Here is an 18,807-nt window from a genome sequence, read left to right as displayed (position 1 = left end):
AAACAGTTTCAGAGGCTCCTGGGGCATATGGCGTCCTCGGCAGTGGTCACGCTGCTCGGGTTGATGCATATGAGATCGCATCAGCACTGGCTTCAGACTCGATTCCCGAGATGGGTATGGTGCCGCGGCACGCATCACGTAGCCATCATGCCGATCTGCCGCCGCATGTTCAGCTCTTGGACAGATCTTGCATTTCTGCAGGCAGGGGTCCCCTTAGAGCAAGTGTCCAGGCATTTCGTTGATACGACAGAAGCCTCCAAGTTAGGCTGGGGCACTGTGTGCAACGGGCATGCAGCCACAAGCTCCTGGACAGGGTCGTGACTGCATTGGAATATCAACGGCCTCGAGTTGCTGGCAGTATTCCTGGCCCTGTGGAGGCTTTGGCCTTTGATACAGGGCAAACATGTGTTGGTCCGGACGGACAACATAGCGTCGGTAGCAAATATAAACCACCAAGGTGGTTTACACTCACATCGTATGTCGCAACTTGCCTGCCTGAAGTCATTGTGGGCCACTCACATCCCGGGTGACCTCAACCGTACAGCGAATGCGCTGTCATGGCAGGTGGCACTCAGGGGAGAGTGGAGACTCTACCTCCAGGTGGTCCAGCTGATTTGGAGTCGATTCGGTGAAGCACATGTAGACCTGTTTGCTTCCCGGTAATCCTCCCACTGCCCGCTCTGGTACTCTCTGACCGAGGATCCCCTCAGCACAGATGCACTGGAACACAGCTGGCCCAGGGGCTGCGCAAGTATGCATTCCCCCAGTGAGCCTGCTTGCACAGACTTTGTGCAAGGTCAGGGAGAACGAGGAACAGGTCATCCTGGTGGCACAGTACTGGCCCACCCAGACTTGGTTCTCGGAACTCACGCTCCTCACGACAGCCCCTCCCTGGCAAGTTCCCCTGAGGAAGGACCTCCTCTACCAGGGATGGGGTACCATCTGGCACCCACAACCAGTCCTCTGGAATCTCCATGTCTAGCCCCTGGACAGGACGTGGAAGATCTAAGTGGCCTACCACCAGCGGTGGTAGACACGATCACTCAGGCTAGGGCTCCCTCTACGAGGCACCTGTATGCTTTGAAGTGCGGTTTGTTCGCAAATTGGTGTTCTTCCTGAGGTGAAGACCCTCCAACTTGAAGGTGTATGTGGCCACTATAGCGGCGCACCACGACGCGGTGGACAGTAAGTCCCTGGGGAAGCATGACCTGATCATCAGATTCCTTAGAGGCGCTAGGAGGTTGAATCTTCCTAGGCTGCACCTCATTCCCTCGTGGGATCTCTCTGTGGTCCTGCTGGGCCTGCAGAGAGCCTTATTTGAACCCCTAGAGTCAGTTGAACTAAATGCTCTCTCTTTGAAGACTGCCCTCCTGACTGCGCTCACGTCCATCAAGAGGGTTAGGGACCTGCAGGCATTCTCTGTCAGTGACACATGCCTGGAGTTCAGTCAGGAGTAATCTCACGTGGTCTTGAGACCCCGACCGGGCTATGTGCCCAAGGTTCCCACGACCCCTTTTAGGGATCAGGTGGTGAGCCTGCAAGAGCTGCCACGGGAGGAGGAAGACCCAGCCTTGTCGTTGCTGTGTCCAGTGAGTGCTTTGTGCATCTTCTTGGACCATACGCAGAGTTTAGACACTCTGAGCAGCTCTTTGTCTGCTTTGGTGGACAGCGGAAAGGGAAAGCTGTCTCCAAACAGAGGCATGCCCACTGAATCATGGATGCCATCGCTTTGGCATACCAGGCCCAGGGCGTGCCCTCCCCTTTGGGATTACGAGTGTGGTGTCCTCGTGGGCACTAGCCAATACATATGGCCCCAGCTATGAAGAAATATGGCCCCAGCTGAAGAAAATATGGCCCCAGCTGAAGAAAAAATGTGGGGAGAAAAAAGAGAGAAAATGTTGTGGCTGGCGCAGCCTGTTCCCATTGTAGATACGTCTTGGAGCCAGCTCCTTTTATACCCGTATTTCTGGGGGAGTGGCATGCAAATTCCACTCGCCAATTCCCATTGGCCTTTTCTCAAAGATCAGAGGTGTTTGGGGCTCCCAAAAGCGACCCCTAGTGTCACTACATCGCCACAACGTCTCGTTCCCTCCATCAGGGAATGGAGGTTACAGCAGTAACCAAGATGTTTTGCACATCCCCATTGGTAACAATGAAGAGTTTAGTGCAAAGCTTATTCGCATTTGAAAAATAATTAATGATAAATAAATGGCATATTTGCCACAAGGGTTTGCCAGAACTTTTTATATTTTTAAAAAGGTTCTTCTTTTTTAATTAAAAAAAAGTTACATTTAGTAGATTTTTGTAATGAATACTTTCAGATAAATTAAAAACATAGAAAAGATTAAATACTGTAGATAAAATATTTGTGATGTATAAACTGCAAAAAGTAATTTTCTTATTTTTTTTATTTTAGATTTATTTACAGGTAAAAATATGTAAACATCCTTAAAACAAGAATGGCATGAGATATTAAGCCTTGTTTTCAGAGAAATCTAGTTTTTTCTTAGCCTCATTTTCAAAAATTTTTTTTTGTTGTTGTTATAACTATAACTACTACATTTTCTCTGAAAACAAGAAAAAATATTTTGCTTCTCTTTTAAAATTATTATTATTATTTTTTAAATCTTGTTATAAGAAACCAGATCAAAAATTTAGTTAAAGCCGAAGTGTGTACTGGAAAACAAGATAAATAACTCTTATTTTTGCAGTGTAAATCTAGATTAAAGTGGTAAATAATGACAGCTCTTATCCTAAACTGTTGATGTCTCATCTGATACTAACAAAAAGCTACTGGAGCTATTGAAACAAATACAGTATGCCACAATAAACCCATCTAAAGTCAGGCTTTAGAAGTGTGTAAAGCATGTGAGGATAATTGTAATTGTAATTATCAACCTGTTACATGTCCAAAATAATCATACAGATATATCAAATCAAGTTACTAGCTACTAGTTTTACAGATAGTTCAGAAAGGACCTACATACAGTATACTGTATTTTTTCACTATAAACCATAGATATCCAGTAAGTTACAATAACTTTGATTAACATTAACAAACATTATTACATTATATAATGCTTAAAACATTCTTAAAACTGCAGTGCTGCCCATATCCTCCATTGAATCATACATGCACAAAAGAACCCAGAAGCACGGTTGCCTATGGTTTGATGGTATTTTCACATTGAAAAAGTTACACACTTTAAGTTAGCAGTCTTGCTACTTTTAGATAGCTACTCCACATAACCCCCTTAATTTCCACCCTGCTGCACTATCATTGGTTCTGAGAAACAATAAATTCTACTACTGAAGTGTGATCTTACTGTACATGGGTTGTCTGTATTCTGGCTTTCACGAAACACTGCAATGACAATCAAATCCATTAGGAAACAAAACAAACCCAAACTAGAGTGCATTTCTTTTGTCATTATGAATAAACATACCGTATGTAGTAAGCAGGACAATGGACACAGCTAAGCTCTTGAATCTAGAAAGGGAAACAAGGAATTGGTATTCTGCATTGCTCATGCTGAGCACTCAGAGTTTATGAAGCTGTTACATCTGGAGTGATTGATGTGACAGCAGAGATGTTAAATGAAAGCTGTGTTGGAGTTAGGAGAGAAGGTATGGGATGAAAGATGAAGAGCGAGTATAAAAGAGAGAGAGATGGAACATGATACTCCTGCACCTGTACTACGCAGTTTAAAATGCAGCTGCACAGATCTGTTCAAAAAGGTTTCTGTTCAAATGTTTTCAATCTAAAACACTCTGCTCATAGCAAAGAGTTATCATACAGAATCATTGGGAATTGATCAATTAAGACTAAGCATGATTAATAATGAACCTGTGCGTTTAAGCAGTCACATAATTCCTTACTTATTACACCAATCTTAAAAAATTGTCTATTAAAATTGATTTTTAATGGCAGATGCCAATACTAACATCTAGAGAGCAGAGCGACCAATTACACGGGCTCTGAAATACTTGATTCTGATTGGCCAATGGCGCCATCTAGCAGTCCGATCCGGGGATTAAAATGTATCAGACCAGTCATCCGGGTATTGCGAGTCATCTTTCCCACTTCTCGGATCACTCTGCGATATCTTAAAGTAAGCTAATATAATATAATATAATATGTAATATGGATTTTTAAATGGCTGATGCCAATACCGATATCTAGAGAGCAGAGCTGCCAATATAATATAATACACTGCCTGGACAAAAAATAGTTGCATACTCTAATATTTCATTGGACCGCCCTAAGCTTTGATTACAGTGCGTATTCGTCACGGCATTGTTTCGACAACCTTATGCAACGTCACAACATCAGCCAATAAATCTGTCTCAGACATGTATGATTATATACATATATTGCCTTTGAAGCTAATAGTAAGTTTTTCTTACTTAAATGGTTGAGCTTGACTATGCAATCTTCTGTCCAATGCTGCAATACCAATTTGAAGGTAACTACTGTACATCCTGCTGTGCCTTTTTATGAAATTTAAGAAGTGAAGATATTAGCTTTTAAGGAAATTAAACAAAATTTTATGTTTATTGGCTGTCCACGTTGATTTGAAGAAGCACTGGGAGACCCTTACACTTTATTATGGCAGGCAAAAACCATTCGATTTCATGAGCCATCAACCAAATATCCACCTTTAAAACACACGGCACTCCAGAGAGCAAGAGATATAGAGAAGAGAACTGAGTTTATATGGGTTCAGATATCTTACTGGTATCACAAATTAACTGTGCAGGCCTGGCAAAGAGTACAATGTTGAACACAACATGCACCACAAATAAACAAATGAACAAACAAACAAACAAACAAACAAACAAACAAACAAACAAACAAACAAAAATAATTTTCTTAATTTTTGTCTTGTTTTCAAGTACAAACATCCTTAAAACAAGATACATTTCCTTACTTTGTTAACTTACAAATAGTTTTTTAAGCATAAATCTAACATTGTTTGAAAGATTTATGCTTAAAATAATAATTATAATAATAAAAATAAATTACCACTGGGGTAAAAACAAAACAAAGGAATGTTCAACTGACAGCATTTCAAACAATGTTGATTATCACAGAAAATAATTTTGACACATTTTGACACATTCCTCATTTATTTAACAAAAAAGTGTTTTTTTTTTTTTTTTTTTACAGAAAGTTTCAAAAGTATAGCCCAAAGATGCATTATATGCATTATAACATTATACATGTTAACAGGATTTTAGTGTAACAAAATTGCTTACAGGGTTTTCTACCACTGTCAGCATGACAACAAAGTTGTAAAAACAGGAAAAAGAAAGTTAGCGATTTTATCACACTAAAATCACATTAACATGTATAATGTTTATGTCTTGTGGCTGTACTTTTGAAACAGTGTGTATTGTAATGTTTTTGGATTGGCCCCATTCACTTTCCATTTGTCTTGTTTAAAAGCATGTTTAGATATTTTTACTAGAAAATAAGACAATACTGATTACCAAATGTCCCTAACCTCACAGCCCCCACTGCAAAAGAGAAGTTCTTTACAACATCAGCGCATTACGAGTCCGTTGAGTTATGACTCCTAATACTGCGTCATTATTACCCAAGACCATCCATTACTATAAAACATAAAAAAGGACAATGTTCTTCCTAATGTTCTTCTTCACACATTACCAATCCCTGTATGCCACTACAGGAACAGCATTTATTACTAGAAGGGTAAACGGTGTCACTCTACTGCACAAACTCCACATATAACACACAAGCGCGTGTGTGTGAATGTGTCCAATGCGGCGATGCCTCCTCTGTCTCACCTCTGTTTGGAGTAGAGCAAGGTCTACTCTGCATCTAAACCAGTGCCGTTATAATGTGGAGCTCTCAAAGATTGACCCAAGCACTTAGCCGTATGGCTGTGGGCCCCGGGCACCACCCCATCTGCATTTCTCTTTTCCATCTGACTTACAACGCACTATTCACCTGATTGCCACCGCAATCAATGTGATTACCTCTTACATTGTCTTTTCCTGTTATCAGTTCTGATGTCTTTGAGCTCAGAGACCGCACTGGCATTTGTGTGGCAAAGAAGAACAAGAGTAAAACACACAATGCTTGACTTTTGTTACTGACCTCAGTGCAGTAAAAGGGATAATTCACCTGAGAATGAAACGGCTTCCAAACCCGTATGACTTTAAGATGTTTCACTGCATCTAAGTTTACAATGAAAGTGAGAGGTGATCCTTCTGCCTAACATCTCCTTTTGTTTTCAATGGAAGACAGTCATAAGGGTTTTGAACGACATGAGGGTGCTCTTAAAAATAAAGCTTCTTCATTGGCATGTACGGTTCAATGAAGAACCATTAAAGAAAAATTTCAGGTTTAATACAAGTTGAGCTCAGTCGATAGCATTTGTGGCATAACATTGATTTTCACAAAAATTATTTTCGAATTGTGCCTCCTTTTCTTTAAAAAATGCAAAAATCGAGGTTACAATGAGGTGCTTACAATGGGGCCAATTTTTGGAGGATTTAAAGGCAGAAACGTGAAGCTTATAATTTTATGAAAGCACTTAAATTAATTCTTCGGTGTATTATTTGAGCTGTAATGTTGCTTAAATTGTCATTCTAGGGCTTTAGGGTTTACGGTGTTACATCGTCATGGCAACAAAGTTTTAAAATTGGATTAACATTACACAGAAAAGGTTAGTAAATGATTTTATCACATTGAAATCATGTTAACATGCATATTGTTTACGTCTTGTGTCTATACCTTTTAACGTTTACGGATTTGCCCCATTGACTTCCATTGTAAGTGCCTCACTGTAACCCAGAATTTGTGCTTTTTTTAAAGCAAACGAGGGACGAGTCGAAATTAATTTTGTGGTAATTAACATTATGTTACATATGCTGTCCATTGAGCTTAACTTGTATCGAACACGGAATACTCCTTTAACATCTCCTTGCACAAAAGGTTCTTTGTAGTAGAAAAAGGATCTTTTTAGACTATAAAAAGGTACTTCTAATGCATCGCTGCGAAAACCTCTTTTTGGAGTGTAATGTAAATGGCAGAATTTTAATTTTCGGGAGAACTATCTCTTTAATTCCTCCTGCCAACTAGTGCCCTTCGTGTAAAAGCAAACAAATAAGACAGTATTTATGCTTCACTTCTCCATACTGTATGTTCTGTAAGTCCCCCTGGTAGCAGACAGGGCAAGTAAATCTGCGCTTATAGGAGGAACAGCTCTATCAGCAAAAAAGATGCTTGCAATCAGCTGCTGTACGGCCAGTAACAAGCTCTCTGCTGGACGGTAACCCTAAATAGTCTCTCCAATAGTACTCTGGAACTTCAATAATTCATTAGTTGTTGCCTTCTGAAAATTGTATACCATTTCAATGCAGACATATACAGTATATACCATGAAACTTGACATAACAAAATATTAATGTACAAAAACAAATGCAACAGATTTGTATCATAATGCATCCCTCTGGTTTCAAGAGATGCATGTTATGTGGCTACAAATTATAACACTCTCAAGTTGTATTCTATACGCACACTGGCCACTATTATGTAATGTGATACTGCAGCACTCTCCTGCATGTAAAAGTTGCACTGGCTGACAAAGATCTCTCCTCCATGCAGCACTGTTTCTTCCCTAAAATTCTGTTATAAAGACTTCAAGACAACATTTAGACTCCTATCGGTGTTAAAAAGCATTGTAGAAATCACATGCCTTACCATAGAAAAGGGATACTGTACTTACCTCTGAATGGTGCGTATCCTCACTGGAGATGTACTGCACCAAGAGGAGGGTGGTGATAGTGGTGGGGAGGGGGTGGGAGGACAGAAGAACGAAACTTCGCAGGGCACTTGGAGAGCTTAGGAAAAAAGAAAAGTGACAATAATCAGGACTTTGCTTTTATCCTCTTCTGGCTTTGTTGGAAATATCAGACCTGGGCAAACACATACACACACACACACACATCCCCAGATGTCTTCTTCTATGCACCCCCACGCTCACACACACATACACACACACACAATAGCTCGGATCGGGACAGATGCAGTGATGCTCTCACGCGTGTGCACACATTTCTCAGTCTCACACTCCGTTGCTCAGCACCACAGTCTCTGGTGTTTCACTGCTGTATTTCCCGGCACTGGGCTGTCATTGGTGCAATCGTGGCTCAGTTAAAACTCCTCCCTTTTTCTATTGGGTGAAGGTGGTATTTTTTTCATGGTACACTCTGGAAACCCATCCCACCCATTCTGCTTTAAAAACCCACAGTACATGTTGGAGAATGCTGAGCTTTGAAAATCATCCAGGATGGCTAAGAGATAGAGCGATGAGAACGCAAGAGGGTGGGGGTGAGGGCGAGAGAGAGAGAAAGAGAGAGAGAGAGAGAGAGAGAGAGAGAGAGAGAAAGAGAGGGGTGCAGTAATGAACCAATCAATGAGTGGCTGGGAGAAGCGTTGGATTCACTGAGGACGTGTTGTTCTAGTCATAGGGGCCGTTCAGACCAAACTCAGCGCAACGAATAGAACAGAATGCAGGTTTCTTAAGCTGCGTTTTTAACCCTTAAATGAATATTTTGTGTTCAATACAAGTTAAGCTCAATAGACAGCATTTGTGGCATAATGTTGATTACCACAAAAATGAATTTCGACTCGTATTTTCTTAAAAAAAAAAAAAAGCTAAAATCTCTGTTCCAGTGAGGCACTTACAATGGAAGTGAATGGGGGCCAATCCGTAAACGTTAAAATACTCACTGTTTCAAAAGTATAGCCACGAGACGTAAACAATGTATTTTAGTGAGATAAAATTGCTTACTAACCTTTTCTGTATAAAGTTATAGCCAATTTTACAACTTCGTTGCCATGACGATGTAATGTCAACAAACCCTAATACTCTAAAACGACTGTAGATTTGTACTTTTTTTTTTTTTTAAAGAAAAGGAGAGACGAGTCTAAATTATTTTTTGTGGAAATCAACATTATGCCACAAATGCTGCCGATTGAGCTTAACTTGTATTGAACCCGGAATATTCCTTTAAATGCCTGGTTATTTTACCAAACTTTATTACACTCGGGTCTTTAGAGACCTGGCACTATCCGGAGACCTGGAGATCTATCACAAATGGATCTACAGAATGCCCAGATAATGTTTTTTAAGCATTTCAAAGACAATAAGAAAAGAATATATTCTGATATATTTTTATGTTTTTTAATTTAATGAGATGCAACTATCTGTCAAACACGTATTGAGCTATATATAACACATACAGTAAGCTACACATACAGTATGTATTTTCTCAGGCACTTATTGAGTCTAAATAATAGACGCACAACTTACATAATTCATAATACATAATGTTCATGTGTTACACTTGCTATAGTTTATTTTCAGGTTGTTTCTCCATCAAATAGCAATGTCAAATGTAAATTAAGCCAAGCACTAAAACATCAGCGCCACCTTGAGTAAGAAATAGCATGTATAATATGTGTGAACACGCATATGTGATACTGATAATTCACCATTGTTGCACAGAAAATCGACATGATATAGTACTCATTTCTTTTGTAATATACAAAGAAAGATATATCCTGTGATAGTAAATACAGATATGAAATAATCATAAAAAATATGATTTATGGAAGCTCAAAAAAAGAGCGACACTATTAAATACCTCGTGTCTCTAATGACCCTATACACTTTTGGTTCTTGGGCAATTATATAGGCTATATAATTTATTTATTTTTGTTTGTGTTACACTATTTATAAGAGAAAGGTCTAAAAATGTGGTGCTCCTGTGCAAGATGCACGGCAACGGTCAAAGACGTCTGTCTATCGCAAGTTTACGTAGAAAAACAACTGAAAAACAGCACAGACGGACGCAACAAAACCGCGATCAGAGTAAAAGATCATATGTATCTTTATCTTTTGCATCATGTTTTTGAGATGGACTGTCAAGTTACAGCGGTTCAACTTTTAAAACATGATCCTATGAAGGTAAATCAGTAGCAAAACTCAAGAGCTTTCTTAATTGGATTTGAGAACTTGTACAATAAATATTTGTACTCATAAGTTGAAATTTACACACAGCACCGGTGTGAAAACATGTCAAATAAAAATTTGAAGTTGAATGTTGCAGTCTGCACTCACAGACAATAATTCAAAGCTTGTGTACTGAATTCACAATTGCAGACAAGTAGTCACAAATGTATAAAATGACATTCACATAAATACAACTACAGCCACAAACTTGTATTACACATGAACTTTTGTATTTCAATTCATTTTCGCAGTACAACCACAAATCGGCACTTACAACCACTCAAATCTGGCACTGCATCTATAATAAATCTTCACACCTTGTCTTTTGCAAAAAACCTGTAGCAAAACTCACTTGTGCACTTGTAAATACTGATGCGAGAGAGCAAGACCAGTGTTTGGCAGGGGAGGGGGCAATGAAGTCGTTTTATTGGTTGATGCCTAGCCAATGAAATGGGACGATAATGACCAGCTGACTGTACATTTTCCCTTAAATATAGATCATCATTAGCAAAATTGCTTCATCTAAAAGAATAATGAATGTTAGTTATTTAGACATCACACTAATGGACAACTACCTGTACAATACTTGGATACCTGGTAAAACTTTACATTGTCGAGTGGAAAGTAGACTTCATCAATATTATACGTTAGTATATCAGTGAAGGAAAATGTATTGATATGTGTGGGAGTTTTACAAAACTTTTTTTAATACTATTTAATTAATTATTAAAAAAACGTACCCTGAGATGGTTAGATCCCTCCATTGCGATGACTGGCTCAGCTTTGCCTTAACAAAAAGGCGTGGGATGGCACTGTGGCATGTCGTCATCACATACAAAAACGTCCCATTTCATTGGCTAGGCATCAACCAATAAAATGACTTAATTGCCCCCTTCCCAGCCAAACACTGGTCTTGATCTCTTGCATCAGTATTTACAAGTGCACAAGTGAGTTTTGCTACAGGTTTTTCGCAAAAGTAGTTGCAAAAGTCAAGCTGTGAAGATTTAAAGATGCAGCGCCAGATTTGAGTGGTTGTAAGTGCCGATTTGTGGTTGTACTGTGAAAATGAATTAAAGTTAATGCGTAATACAAGTTTGTGTCTGTAGTTGTATTTATGTGAATGTCATTTTACACATTTGTGACTACTTGTCTGCAATTGTGAACTCAGAACACAAGCTTTGAATTATTGCCTGTGAGTGCAGATTGCAACATTCAACTTAACATTTTTATTTTTCAAGTTTTCACATATGTGCTGTGAGTGTAAGTTTCAGCTTACGAGAACAAATATGTATTGTACAAGTTCTCAAATCCAAATATGCAAGCTCTCGAGTTTTGCTACTGATTTACCTTCAGATGTCCCGACCCTTATTATATGGTGAGCCGAAAGAGTCACATTTCTTGTGTTTTGTGTCACTGTATTAATCTTTAAAATGCTGTTTTCTAAACGGTGCGTGCGTTAAAATAATGGCTGTTGACATGCATCACGTTTTAAGACAGCATATCAAGTTCAAAACACTTCAACTTTTAAAAAATGCTTCTCTGGACCCCTGCGCTCTACTGGGCTGGTTTTAACAGTAAGAACGCATCCTGTGTGAATGTCCGTTACACTTTATTCACACTAAAAGCGAATACTGACAGCAAACATGACTTTGACGAAAAGCAGTGCAGCGCTTCAATTCCCCTGCCTGGCATCCCACTAGTGTTGGGAAGTCTGATTCATATGAATGAATCGGTTTGTTAGGATGGTTCGTTCCAACGAACTAGTTCAAAATAAATAATTCACTAATTCATAATGTGAGTCATTAATCAAATGACACCAGTGTTCCCATGAGTCCCTGTATGGCATTTTCAAAAAAAATTTGTTTATCACTGGTTTAGGTTATTGTTAAATACAGATAGTATTAATAATGTTTTCGATGAAAATGTGTTAAATGTTGCTTTGTTTATGATTGTAAACATGTAACCCATCACATCCACAGTTGTACACCCAAAGTTCTCCTTCACAGTCATGCAATTTACAAATGTTTTGCAAATTGATTTCACAGAATCGTTCATAAGATTTGGTTCAAATAAATAATTCATACCCAAATCAAACAATACACCAGCAGTTTCACTCCTGAACAAAAGTTCTCCCATATACAGTTAGCGATTTCAAATGCTGTGTAAATGGATTTGAATGAATCATAAAAAATAAATAAATAAATAAAAAACGATTCAAAAATACAGTTCATCCGCGAATTGGACATAATAGAGCAGTGCCAGTGCCCGCCCACTTTTTCAGCATCTGGGTTCCGGAAGTATTTTTCCCATTAATGTTTTGCATAGGCTTTTCATAAAACCCTCCATAAAAGAGTTCTAAGCCATGAACCAAACCAACCAGTTCTGAGGTGAATCAGAACATTACAAACTTTGTCTTTTTTGAAAATCGTTACAAGACTGTGTACTTACCGTCTTTCACAAGTGCACAAACTACAATCCCATGAGGCATTGCGAATTATGTAAGTGAAAAAAAATGATGAGAATATACAAAACTATTTATTTAAGGTTGTTGATTATAAATATAGAAACAATATATTTTACGTTTATTGCTAAATATTCTGATATGTTTAAATATATAAGCAGTTAAAAGGTGAAGGGAGACCGACTTGATTGCGTCATTCACAGTGTGTCATGGGAGGGGGCGGTTGCTTCTGGGCTCGTTTTGCAGGCTTTTGGTGCGTTCACACCTGATTGGTGAAGCTCTCTCTGTTGGACCATGGGAAACGTATTTGTTCACCAGGAATTCCGCTATCAAACATGATTTGTAAACAATGAAGTTGAAATAACGCAGACTGGTGGCATTCACCATCAATGAAGAACCTTGGAGCTCATGGTAGGTCTTTCTTTACATTTTTATAAGTTATCATTGAAAATTATTGAAAAAACGAATGGGATGTTTACTTCCGGAACCAGACCGTTGCATTCTATAGAGCTGTTCAGCCGTGACGTCACTTTGTAGGCGATGTTCCCTCTGGAATTTCCTATGGGCAGTTTATCCTGGCAGTTTTGGATTTATGAGTAAAATAAGGTCTGTGGTAAACATAATAAGGTCTGTCTATAAATCCAAAAATGGCATTATAAAAACTATAATCCCAAGGGAACGCATAGCTCGAAAATGCTAATTCTCTTCCGTGTTTTTGGACTACAGCCTAAACAGCTCTATTGCATCCTACCAAGGACTTCTTCATATATGTTGTATTTAATTTGTGTGTGTGTGTGTGTGTTGGGGGTAGGTTTAGAGCATCAGAGAGAGAGAGAGAGAGAGAGATAGAGAGAGAGAGAGAGAGAGAGACACACACACAATGGAGTACCGCTGCAGTAGATATGTATAATAATACTTCAGTTCTGCTCAGACTCTTTCCAGCTGTGCACCGGCAGCACGTAACTAAATGTGCTCAATGTAAATTTTTGAAGACTGATGGGACGCACTATTAAACTCACTCTCAAAAAGAACATCATGTCCACACACTAGACTAGCAGCTGAAAATAATAGCAGTAGTTGACAGTAGCCATGTCTTTCACTGTCATGCTCACTCTCACACAGCAGTATAAAATAAACAATTTTGGAATTCTAACCCAAGCAGTTCCTCCTAGAAACACAGCAACCTTCTGTTAGAAGGTGGTGTAAAGCAGCTATTTATGTGCTGTATCATAGCTGTATAATATTGAAAAAAATCTGTTAAATGATGTCAGTCCCCCACCCCCCTTGAGTCTATCTCCATTTGCAGACTGGTGCCTCAATACTAATTAAATGGGTTTGATGGAGTCCAATCCATCAACATCTAAAATCAATGAAACAAAGTCAGGCCTCCAGACCGCTGAGTAGGGCCACTATGCCTGAGTTCTTTCTAGAGACATTTCAAGTTCATTGAAATTGGAAAAACAGACAGCAAACTTAAAGTTACACATCTACATAGGGTACAGCCCTTTGCCATTTCCAGCCTGATCTCATAGACATTACGTGACCATGGCAACATTTTACGTGCCTTATTACACGTTTTGCTGCAGTTTCCCAGTGAAATGTCCATCGGGGGGTGCCAAAAGCAAGTGAAATAGGGTCATAATCAGTTAAGGTGAATATTTATAACCTAAAACTTTAACCTAAATGTAACCAATAGTGTCCTTAAAGTAAATGAGGGTGAACAAAGCAGACAATAGTGTCCTAAAAGCAAAAGCGACATAAAAATCACATTTTCTGAAGCAACCACGTCATTTTGTGTCGCTTCTGTCACTTTTGTCTCACGCGTCTGCTTGCGTGTTTGGGTGGGCTTGATCCTTCTTCTTCCAAATCCAAAGTCCAAGCCTCTAATCACATTGGAATAAGTGTGTAACTTTAGGTGGGTCTGTAATTCAAGCGTTAAAATTTATAAAATGCAGTTGTTGTAGCGCCTCTAATGTTCATTTCACCAGGAAACATTGGTGAAACGTAGAATGTGGCATGTGAAACTCAGTTTACAAAATGTAGTTATAGTAACGTTCATTCAATGAGACTAGGTTGATCATTTCAGAGATTTTATGCATTTTAAATGTGTCAGTTCAAATATAAGGTCTAGTATCTGCTCAAGAAAGCCCAAATTGTGCATCTATGCATTTAAAAAACTGTATACTGTAATGTTTAAACCAAACCCCTGCTCTACAGTAGGTCTGAACATGTTTTAATAATGTTTTTATCCCCCTATGTATTTCTGGAAGGTAAACAAAGGGAAACCGTAATACTTTGGGAAATTGACAATTTATTTATTTATATACTGCACAATGTCACAGGGGTTTTATGAATGACACACAGGCATAGGGGCACAAAAGAGAGGATTGAGTCCATGACTAGATTTATTATTATTGAGGCAGCAGCAGTCTTCCAGGCAATATGGCAGATGTCCAAATCATCCTGTTTCTGTTCCAGCAGAACTACCCTTGGCATCTCACTAGAAAAACTCAAGCTCAATGACAGAGCCTCAGATGCATTAGGAAATTTCAGAGTGGCACCAATTCTTAGTTTGGTAAGGGATAATGTACAGTTACCGGTAACAACTGACGGTCTGTACATTATATGCTTATTACGCGGCTACTAACCAAATAAATAAATAAATACATGGACATAAAAAATGTATTTGCTTTGAAATTATGTAATTATGTGACAAGAAAGAAATCGCTGAACAGCTAAAATCCACCTCTGGTTTGATTTTTAGGTGTTTGTTCTGTGAAAATGACCATCTGACTGCTCATAATCCAGCCTATTACAAAAATACTTACCAAATAAATAAATAAATTGACATGAAACATTGATTTGAGTTGAATTAATTTTATTAGTTTACTTGAAGAAATCGCACAGTGATTCGAAAAGCAGAAAACATGGCTTGCAGTACCCAGATGAGCGGTCTGATATGTGGATGTACGGTTGTTACTCAGAAATATCTGACCACTAGATGGCGCCATTGACCAATCAGAATTGAGTAGTCCAGAGAGCCGTGTAATAAAATATGTGTTAGTGTTAGAATAAAGATGCAAACTATTACAAAGTTAATTATATTGACTTCAAAATGCCCACAAACTGTAGAAAGTGGGGTTATTTCAGATGAAATATCAACATTTCTCACAACTCGCCTTAGAAGGTTCAAGCTAGATCCACCAAACGTGGTACAGACCATTGTCTTGTTCCACCCTGGGATTTCTAAATATTTTCAATATACACTTCAATATGGTTTTCCCATAGCATACTGTATGATTAAATATCCTGTAGACTTCCACTGAATATAGTGCATTAATTTTTTAGGGGGATTTTTCTCCCCTTTTCTCCACAATTTTGAATGCCCAATTCCCAATGCGCTCTAAGTCCTCGTGGTGGCGTTGTGACTCACCTCTATCCGGGTGGCGGAGGAGAAATCTCAGTTGCCTCCGCGTCTGAGACTGTCAATCCACGCATTTTATCACGTGGCTTGTTGAGCGCATTACCGTGGAAACCTAGCGCGTGTGGAGGCTCACGCTATTCTCCGCGGCATCTACTCACAACTCACCACGTGCCCCACTGAGAGCGAGAACCACATTATAGCGACCATGAGGAGGTTAACCCAACATGACTCTACCCACCCTAGCAACCAGGCAAATTGGTTGCTTAGGAAGCCTGACTGGCATCACTCAGCACGCCCTGGATTCGAACTTGCGACTCCAGGTGTGGTAGTCAGCATCTTTACTTGCTGAGCTACCCAGGCCCCTGATATAGTGCTCAGACCCCTTCATTTTTTCACATTTTGTTATGTTGCACAAAATGCTTTAAATAGTTTTTTTTCCCACATCAGTCTACACTCCATACCCCATAATGGCAAAGCAAAAAACAGATTTTTGATAACTTGTATTAAAAATAAAAAAACGGAAATGTCACATTGACATAAGCATTTAGACCCTTTACTATGACATTTGAAATTTAGCTCAGGTGCGTCCCATTTCACTGGATCATCTTTGAGATGTTTCTACACTTTGATTGGAGTCCACCTGTGGCAAAGTCAATTGATTGGACATGATCTGGAAAGGCACACACCTGTCTAAATAAGGTCTCAGAGCTGAAAATGTAAATCAGAGCATAAACCAAGCCATGAGTTCAAAGGAACTGCCTGCAGAGCTCAGAGACAGGATTGTGTCTAGGCACAGATCTGGGGAAGGCTACAAAATAAATAAATAAATAAATAAATAAAATAATTCAGCTGCATTGAAGGTTCCTATGAGCACAGTGGCCTCCATAATTCTTAAATGGAAGAAGTTTGGAACAACCTGGACTGTTCCTAGAGCTGGCCGCCCAGCCAAACTGAGCAAACAGGGGAGAAGGGCCTTGGTAAGAGAGGTGACCAAGAGCCCGATTGTCACATTTGTTGCGCTCCAGAGATCATGTGTGGAGATGGGAGAAACTTGCAGAAGGACAACCATCACTGCAACATTCCACCGATCTGGGCTTTATGGCAGAGTGGCCAGACGGAAGCCTCTCCTCAGTGCAAGACACATGAAAGCCCGCTTGGAATTTTCAAAAAAGCACCTAAAGGACCCTCAGACTGTGAGAAACAAGATTCTCTGTTCTGATGAAATGAAGATTGAACTGTTTGGCCTCAATTCCAAGTGTCATGTCTGGAGGAAACCAGGCACCGCTCATCACCTGCGCAATACCATCCCAACGATGAAGCATGGTGGTGGTGGTAGCATCATGCTGTGGGTGTGTTTTTCAGCGGCAGGGACTGGGGGACTGGTCAGGGTTGAAGAATAGCTGAACACAGAAAAATACAGAGATATCCTTAATGAAAACCTGGTCCAGAGCACTCAGGACCTCAGACTGGGCTGAAGGTTCACCTTCCAACAGGACAATGACCCTAAGCACACAGCCAAGACAATGCAAGGGTGGCTTAGGGACAATTCTGCGAATGTCCTTGAGTGGCCCAGCCATAGCCCAGACTTGAACCCAATCGAATATCTCTGAAGAGACCTGAAAATGTCTGTCCACCGATGGTCCCCATCCAACCTGACAGCTTGAGAGGATCTGTAGATAGGAATGGCAGAAAATCCTCAAATCCAGGTGTGCAAAGTTTGTCGCATCATACCCAAAAAGACTTGAGACTGCAATCGCTGCCAAAGGTGCTTCAACTAAATACTGAGTTAAGGGTCTGAATACTTATGTCCGTGTGATTTCAGTTTTTTCTTTTTAATAAATTTGCAAACTTATCAAAAAACTGGTTTTTGCTTTGTCATTATGGGGTATGGAGTGTAGATTGATGTGAAAAAAATAATAATTTAAAGCATTTGAACATAAGGCTGCAACATAACAAAATGAAGAGGTCTAAATAATTTATGACTGCACTGTATATCTGATTGTAATTTCACCTAGAGCAATAGAGCTTCAAACTTCAAGCTAATTTAAAACTTCCAAGCAAAACTTGTTCAATGCAACATTCAAAGTTTGTGTTGACAAACTTCCCTTTCTAAAGCTTCCCAAGCTGCACCTTCACCAAGACATGTACAATTTAAGCATAATTAACGAGTCTGTATAGACAGAAATTTCCCAGAAATGTGTTTTTGTTTAATTTTTATCAATGACTTTTGTGCAGTCAGATTCAGTTGAGAGCTGGTTGCTTCTCTGTAGTACCAAATCTCATTGGGCGCAGACCGAATAGGCATTGAGCATCATTTGTTTGTCCAGCTGTGATGACACAGTGATGATGCAGCCTGAAATAACAACCACCACAAACACAATACAATACATCCTGCTCCATCATACATCTTTGTTAGAAATGCTGAATATGTTATCAAATTACAGTATACTATAGAATGTTTGCTTTGAAATTATTATTATTATTATTATTACTATTATTATTGCATTTGCAAAGTTTTGCATGTTAAAGATCAATTTATGTTAATGTTAATGTGTTAATTTTCAGAATGAAATCCATTAGCAAACCCAGTAGCATCCCTTTATGTTTATTTGGACGAGATCATACCTGTTACCGATTCTGGCCACAGTCCCTTTCAAGGCAAGTCATTCCACTCGTCAGCCATCTTGGAAAATGCTTACGTGCAGCTATTTTCAGTGAATACATGAGGCATAAAAGTAGAGCTCCTATCTACTTATATGAGGAAATGGCAAAATCTCCAATACGGTGGGTCAAGATTACGATTAAATCACATATTTCATATTAGTAAAATCTGACAACAATTGTTTCTTAAATTGTGCTTCTTTCGCTCAGAT

The 18,807-nt window shown here is 39.2% G+C and overlaps 2 protein-coding genes across 7 annotated transcripts in view; one reads left to right on the top strand and one right to left on the bottom strand.

Annotated features, from left to right (window-relative positions):
• LOC127448963 (synaptotagmin-2-like) overlaps positions 1 to 8,072 on the bottom strand; it is a 61,453-nt gene extending 53,381 nt beyond the window's left edge. For 2 of the 4 annotated variants that reach the window (XM_051711967.1, XM_051711971.1), the window contains exon 1: positions 7,758 to 8,072. The gene's annotated coding sequence lies outside the window, so the exon portion shown is untranslated. Of the gene's footprint in view, positions 1 to 3,331; positions 3,365 to 3,446; positions 3,493 to 7,757 lie in introns of those variants that run through there. The other 2 variants (XM_051711969.1, XM_051711968.1) reach the window with 2 other exon arrangements.
• Positions 1 to 18,807, top strand: part of LOC127448955 (nuclear factor of activated T-cells, cytoplasmic 2-like) — a 357,327-nt gene that overhangs the window by 84,188 nt on the left and 254,332 nt on the right. The window lies entirely within an intron of this gene.

This window comes from Myxocyprinus asiaticus, chromosome 12, assembly GCF_019703515.2.
Source record: "Myxocyprinus asiaticus isolate MX2 ecotype Aquarium Trade chromosome 12, UBuf_Myxa_2, whole genome shotgun sequence".
NCBI lineage: Eukaryota > Metazoa > Chordata > Actinopteri > Cypriniformes > Catostomidae > Myxocyprinus > Myxocyprinus asiaticus.
This window is presented reverse-complemented; position numbering and strand designations above follow the sequence as displayed.